This window comes from Oncorhynchus tshawytscha, linkage group LG10 (genome assembly GCF_018296145.1).
Source record: "Oncorhynchus tshawytscha isolate Ot180627B linkage group LG10, Otsh_v2.0, whole genome shotgun sequence".
Lineage (NCBI taxonomy): Eukaryota > Metazoa > Chordata > Actinopteri > Salmoniformes > Salmonidae > Oncorhynchus > Oncorhynchus tshawytscha.
The window spans coordinates 41599351-41607528 of NC_056438.1; positions in this window are offsets into that span (position 1 = coordinate 41599351).

The following is an 8178-nucleotide window of genomic DNA, read 5'->3' on the forward strand; positions in this document are numbered from 1 at the left end:
GTTATAAATTCTTCTGTCCTAGTTCTAAACAATTTATCATCTAGTTGGCTTTGATTACATTTCCAATATCCTCGCCCACGTGGAAATTCTGTAAGAGTAATATATATGCCAATTATGTGATGATCCGACCGCATTCTGTCCCCTATCAAGCATCTGTGGTATAAGAAAGTAGTGGTATAAGTGGTGGTATAAGAAAGTAGTCAAGGCAACTTACTTGATTAAGCCTCCACCGTGTATATCTCACTAGGTCAGGGTATTTAAGTCTCCATATATCCACTAATTCCAATATATCCATGACATTCATGATTTCCTTATTAAGTGCCTGAGGGTGATAGTTTGTAGTGTGATTTCCTTTACGGTCCATAGAGGTATTTTAAGACCGTATTAAAATCTCCCACCATAATAATAGAGTCTAGTGTTGCTTGTAGAGTTGATACATTCTCATATATATTTTCAAAGAAGCTTGGATCATCATTATTTGGACCGTATAGGTTAATAAGCCATATCTGTTTACTGTCCAATAACATATTTAAAATAATCCATCTACCTTGAGGATCTGTTTGGACAATTTGCACATTTGGATCAAAATTATTGTTAATTAAAACCATCACCCCTTTTGAATTTCTTTGCCCATGGGAGAAGTATATTTCGCCCCCCAGTTCTATTCCCACAAAACTTAATCGAAAACTGTTGAATGGGTTTCCTGTAAACAATAGATATGATATTCCTTCTCTTTTAGCCAGGTAAATACTGATTGTCTTTTCTTATTATCTGCTAGGCCATTACAATTGTAACTGGCTAAACTTATCTCACCACCTTCCATAGTGAGACACAACTTTAAATTATTTTTATCAAAATATATGTTTGTAAACGTACCATTAAAAAGTAACATGACGATTGAGTGTCTAAATAGCTGTACCATGATCTTTGCATTTCTACTAAGTAAACCTCCAATTGGTCCCTACTATTCCACCCGCTAAAAGCCCTCCTCATCCCGAGTTGGGTTGTTATCCCAATGCCCGGCAGACCACCCTCGACGCCCTGTATCCCTAAACCCATACCCGACTGAGATCCATCCTTTGAAAAGAGCACATAGTACCATTTACCGAATTGAAGTAGATTAACTGCCAAATACATTTCCATCGCCCTCACTTCAATTTGTATTATATATAGCTGTGTTTCATAGTTTTTTATTAGTTATTTTTCTTGTGAAGCACATTGCGTTGCATCCATGTCTAAAATGTGCTATATAAATAAAGCTTGATTTGATTTGGAAAGGATTGTGAGCTTTCGTGGCAAGGCGCAGTCGAGCGTTCAGGCTTCTTGCTGAGAAAGCCCTTTACCGGCGACAAGTGAATCTTGGCAGGCCACAGGAGCCTCATGTAGGGTAATGCAAGAGACACAAAGAGTGTGATCAATCACATTTAACGGCTCGAGCAGGTCTGGCAGGAAGTCCTTGTGGATTCAGGAATTGGAATGCTGAAGCGAAACAGGCAGTCAAAAGTGCTGTGTGTGTCTTTGTGGGGTATGTGTGTGTCTCTGGTGTGTATGGGCATACAAATGTACTATCTTAATTTGATCACTCTGTTTCCTGCTCAGCAGGAAATGCAGATTGTAGTGTATTCAAGGTTTAAAAAGGCTTCTAAAGTTGATCTTTTCCACGTTAAAATGTCAGACTTGATTTATCCTACCAAAGAAATTATCAACCTCTACAAAAATGTTCATTCATTATAATCCACACAATACTTCACAGTTCCTGTTGTTGCAGGATTAATATAGCACAAATTAAGATAGCACATTTGTATAAGTGAGTGTGGCTGTCTGATTTGGAATACCATAGTGTGTGAATAATCGTGTGTGTGTTTATGTGTTTTTTGGGAGGTGTGGGTAAAGTCTTATATGTGTGATAAGCTTAAAGAGTGTGTGCCCCCTCCCTCCCCATCGCCTCTAATGCTTCACAACATACTGTAGAAAGACACTTTGGGTAAATACATTTTGAGGTGTGAAGATGCATTTTGTATGACACTCGGCATTAGTGGAATTAATTATTTCTCAGACTTTTAGCTTTTCACTGGGGTATGGAGAGAAGATGAGGAGAATAATGTTAGATCTGATTGGTGAGGATGTAGCTTTCTGAGGCATTTATGTCCTAGTGGGAGATGTCGACTTTACTTTGTTATCATACACAGCTGCAGCTGTCAAACCCTGCTAAGAAGAAATCACCAAAATACTTATCCAAGTGAAAGCTACAAGGAACTACTTCCTTTATTCTCTGAAATGTATTTTCCTTAATGATAGCTGCACACAATCATTCATGTCAGAGTTAATGTCAGAATAGTAAATCAATACATTTATCTCTGTGTTTTGCTCAATAAGTAACACCAGTCTATCTTTCAGGTTTTGATTTTACTCTGTAGTTTTCCAGAAGTGTGACCATTGACTCTGGAATCGAGCTGACATAGTCATATATAATAAATGAACATATAAAGTTGATTGTTAATCATTTGAACTTCAAGGTGGCCCGATTGATTCCCTTACGATTCCACAGATTCTTCCTCATTATATAGATTTTTTTTGGTCCTTGCCTTGATTCAAAAGTACCTGAGATGAACCAGTGCAGTTTTGTTCTGAGGATTAAGTTGGATGCAACTGGAAAGAAAAAAGCAATAGAAGATAGGAAATTCAGTCGTCACTCAGAAAGATGATTTAATCTTTCGCAAACCATTCCATTCTTTCTCATCTCTCCCAAGAGTTTGAGGCATAGATGATACTCTCTGTAAATTTTCCCATCCAGAACTAATTTGTTTGGCAGATGCTTTCTAAGAGTCTCTGAGGGAAGCCATGTGGTGGTGTGGGTGGCAGGTTTGTGTTGTTTGGCGGGGCATGCAACCAGGTCCCTAAAGGTGGAAGAGGCCTGTTTGTCTTCCCTCTGCAAACAGTACAGGGTCATTTTGCTTTCGCTTCACTGCCCAGGCGACACAGAGGCTCACCTATTCCAAGGCTGGCAAGCCACCGATGCTAATCGCCTCATTCTGCAAGATGGAGAAGGTGGGAGTCATAGGAACATGTGCCATTTATCACCCCAATTCTCCGTTGATGGGACACCACTGGACATAGATTGGACATCAAATGGCCATGAAAGGACACACATTTCGTGCTCTCCCAGCCGCTCCCGCACTTCCAGCAATAGGTGATGTTCACTGACCGGGCCAGAGTCGGTTGCAGTCGGTTAATCCAGGTTTAGGTTGTCTACTACTTTACATTGACTGATTATGTGGATTAATTAAGCACATTAAGGTGCTCTAATATATGGCTTAGTGCTGGTGCTCTTTCTGAGAAGAAAGTGTCTTCTCGCAGAGTTGTTGGCTCGCTTTAAGGAGACACTCCAAGGGGAGGGAGGAGGGGGGTGGGCAGGATAGACTCCAAGATTGATCATTGGCCATGTTGTAAGGCTGTCGCCTGGATGTAGTGTAAACATGCCACCTTGAGTTATCCTGTGCCCTGTAGAGCCAATGGCGCCTCAAAGGAGATGGGTACATTTCACTTTGCTAATGTGCAATATATTTCAGGCAAAACATTTTATACAGGTGATTCTCCCTTGCCTTTCACTGATGTCACGTTATTTGATGTCTGAATGCCATTTCAATTTAACATCCTTAACAACCCGCCATGTTTTGTTTACAGTACTATAGTGTAAATGGTTAGCCAGACACATTACGTTACATGCTTCACAGGGTGGCAAAGCCGGGCATGGACCCCCCAGACCTCCCCCCTACAGTTTTGTTTCCCCATAAACATAACAAATGGTATATGAATTACCTGCCAGGCCGGGCATTCCAGTAGCGCAGACCGGGAAAGAGCCTATATGCAGGCTGTTAACTCTTGATCTGAAGAGGGGTGAGGGAGAGGGAATGTATTGATGTAATATTTAGTAGTTAAAATCCCCAAAATTCATTCTGATTAGGTACCGCCTTCATTACATTGTTTAGGAAGCTCATTGGCTCCCAGGGCATTTTTTTCTCAAAGTTGTTCACATTTGCAGATAGCTACAGTTAGTTATAGCTAGTAGCTACTAGCTTCATTAAGTTTTGGTAGCAGTGCGCTGAATAATTATAGCTAGTTGACTAAGCTTTGATCAGCATGAATATCTGAAAATGGCTATGCACCATGTCGATAGTGATGCCAAGCTTCCCGACCAGCATGCAGGCCCGACCACCGAGGCTGAGGAGCCTAGCAGCAAATGTAATAGCCGCCCATTCCCCATACCAACAAGATCGAGAAAAGCAATGGCCTAGCACCAGCAGCAACAGGGAAACGTCACAACAAGCACCCGCACCTTCGTTAACCACAGCCGCATGCACCTGACAACCTATTAAATCGAACCAAAACTGAACCAGTGGAAGCAGAGTTTATTGTGGCTGGCACATTCTTGCAAAGTGAAATCGCAACCACAGTCAGCAAACAACAAATGGACCCCACTCAGTGTTTTTTCCACAAAGATGCGGCAGGTCTTTGTCAGCAATGGCGACTGTGCTGTTCGCACTGAAACCTGGTAAAAAGATTTTGGGAATCTACAGCCATGTCCAAAAATGGGTTCTCCACACTGAAGAATGTATTCAGTGAACGCAGACTCCACACAGAGCATGTTACATCAATGAAAAGCCCAGCTTGTCCAGCTGGCATTTGAGAGGGACCTGACAGGTACATTTTCACCAGGAAGGAGAATGGAATCAAAAACTTCTCATGAGGTTGAACACAGCATCAAGGAGGCTGCAACTCTTCTAAATGGTAAGCTACAAATCAAATCAAATCAAATGGTATTAGTCACATGCGCTGAATACAGTGAAATGCCTACTTATGAGTCCCTAACCAACAATGCAGTTTTTTTTTTAAAGAATAAGAAATAAAAGTAACAAGTAATTAAAGTGCAGCAAGTTCTTTTTGGTCATAAGAGACGGTACCGGCAACATTATGTACAAAATATGTAACAAAAATAAGATGCAAAGACACGTAAAACATCTGCCTTCTTCTCCAGCGTCATTTTTACAACCTTTTCCCTCAGTAATTTTAGACCTTTGCTTTTTACTTAAATGCAGCTTTTAGATTTATCTGTGATTCTCAATGTTATTGCTTGTGGGTCAAATTGCTATTGATAGATATAAAGCTTTGAGTTATTTGATGGGTATAGGGATAATGACCCATGTAGCCTCATGTGCTCTGAGGTGAGCCCTGGTGCAATGCTCCTGTTGTCCTGGCTGTCCACTCCAGTGGTGCTGAAATTGGCAGCTCACGTTATCCTTTCATCGGCTGACTGGCGGTAGCTTTCTGTCCATGGTTCTGAATCGATGTTACGGTGTGTGATGTTGTAATGAGCACATCTTGGGCTACCAGTCTTCGTGGGGCTTTACTTCAACATCGCGTGCTTTCTTGTGTGCAAAGTTACAGTTGTTGTGTATATGGCTGCATTTCAGATAGGCCTACATTTCTTTTTACATTTTTTATGTTGCAGTAGTAGGACCAATACCGTGTGTAGCCTACTGAAAGAAGTAGGCAAACGTTCACTCTGTTATCATTAATTCTCATTACACACGGTCATTGTGTGATATGCTACAGTAAAGGTGATGTCAGTACTATGAAAATGACACAGCCTGCTTTTTCGCCCCTACCTGCTCTCTCACAATAGCTTGTGTGTGTGTGAAACTCTCCCACAAGTAAAATATTGCGCACCTGGAGAAAGTTGCGACTTGGTAACGCTCATTGCGTAGTGTCACAAATTTGACAGCAATGTAGCCTATAGCTCTAATTATTGACTTAAGTTATGATGCGTGTAAGAAACCTTGATAGCTTAGGGTTGCGCATTCTGTCAAGTTGATCTGTGTGTTGGTAGGCTCTTACAGTACTGGGCATTGGCAGCCCACAGTTACATACAATTCAACACTTAAAAGAAGTGCATTTGTGAGGTGGTGTCCCCATGTTTCCCCTTGCCTATTTTCTTTTACACCAAGTCCACATAAACACTGTTTTGTGTTTAGCTTGTGAGGGCAATGGAGGTAAAACATAAGCATGTATGTAGACCGCAATCACATTCAGACCTGAGGGTCTGAGGGTCCATCACAGACATGGAAATTCTGTGTCAATATGACACAGAAGACATCTTTCAGAGGTTTTTGTTCCCAGGAAGGGACATTTAGCACATACTATTTATTCTATTTTATTGGCATTTCAGTCTCAGCCAGAGTGAAAAGGACCCCCTATACTTGGCACGCACATACACAGCACCCACAGACACAGCATCTGGATTAAAGTTAACACCACAATCTGTTGGCATGGATTTGTATTAATTTTATAATTGAACTGCACAACATAAAAGGATTTCAGTGCCTGCCGAGGGAATTCAAAAGATAATGCGTTTATTAATGTCTACATTTATGTTTTTGCCACGTTTAAATTCTATTACAGACAGAGTAATGTATATTTTAAAATTATATTACGTGAGCTAAACTATATACATATTATTTAAAAACATTTTCCTTCAAGTATAATTTTTTGAGATTACTAATGTTACTACAACAACAACAAAAATACTTAAATACATGTAATTTTGTTCTTGAAACTTTTAATTGAATTTTTATACTGTAGAATTCCATTCATTTCTATGGAGGACTGATCCTACTGGGGAGTGCCAATAAACTTCAAAGCCTGTTCGATGCAAAGTCATCTCGCTGAGTCTACCTTTAAAGGTACAAACTTTAGTAAGAGAACTAGTTCCCACATTTTCACTAACATTTCACCCTTTAGGTTTGTGGGATAGTGAAATTGCTGAACATTGGTAACTATACCTAACGAATACTGCTCACTGACACTGGTTTCAGGCAGTTAGCTCTTAGCCTTTTGGCGAAATCGGTCTCTGCCCCTAGGCAAAGCTGAAAAATATTGCTTATAATGCAGAAGGGTCAGCAACAGAATGAATAGTCCCAAGCAGTCATTACTTTAACCGATGGGACAAATTACTGGAAATTCCCACTGCAAACAGAATAATTATGGTCATGTTCAGGAACGATTTATATAAAAATACTTTGAAATGTGATAGTACTCCCCTGCTCGCTAGTGCCTAGTTCTCCCACACGCATAACCCATAATACAAAGGGGAGCTGGAAGAAGCCTCCAACATTTACCAAATCATCACAGTGTTGTCTTTAGAGAGACTGATCAACTGATCGACTGAGCAACCTGGTTTCAGAGTATTACGTATTATTTTGTATGTAAATCCGAGACACTCTCTTTAGTAAGATATGTTACTTTTCGTATGGTATTTATTAAGTTGTGGATGACCATAACCCATTTTGTATTTATGTTTAATTTTTAAATGTAACCTTTATTTAACAAGGCAAGTCAGTCAAATTCTTATTTACAATGACAGCCTACACCGGCCAAACCCGGACGACACTGGGCCAAATCGACGCCGACCTATGGGACTCTAAATCACGGCCGGTTGTGACCGGTTGTGATACAGCCTGGATTCGAACCAGTGTGATGCCTCTAGCACTGAGATACAGTGCCTCAGACCACTGCGCCACTCGGGAGCCCCCCGAGTTGTCGTATGATACACTATATATACAAAAGTATGTGGACACCCCTTCAAATGAGTGGATTCTGCTATTTCAGCCATACCCGTTGCTGACAGGTTTATAATCTCAAGCATACAGCCATGCAATCTCCATAGAAAAACGTTGGCAGTAGAATGGCCTTAATGAAGAGCTCAGTGACTTTCAACGTGGCACCATCATAGGATGCAGCCACACACAAGCCTAAGATCACCATGTGCAATGCCATGCGTCGGCTGGGGTGGTGCAAAGCTCACCGCCATTGGACTCTGAAGCAGTGGAAACACGTCCTCCGGAGTGATCACGCTTCACCTTCTGGCAGTAAGACGAACAAATCTGGGTTTGGAGGATGCCAGGAGAACGCTACCTGCCCCCAATGCATAGTGCCAACTGTAAAGTTTTGTGGAGGAGGAATAATGGTCTGGGGATGTTTTTCATGGTTTGGGCTAGGCCCCTGTTCCAGTGAAGGGAAATCTTAAACGCTACAGCATACAATGACATTCTAGACTATTTTGGAAGGAGATGTTCGACGAGCAGGTGGCCACATACTTTAGGTTATGTATGTTATGAATTA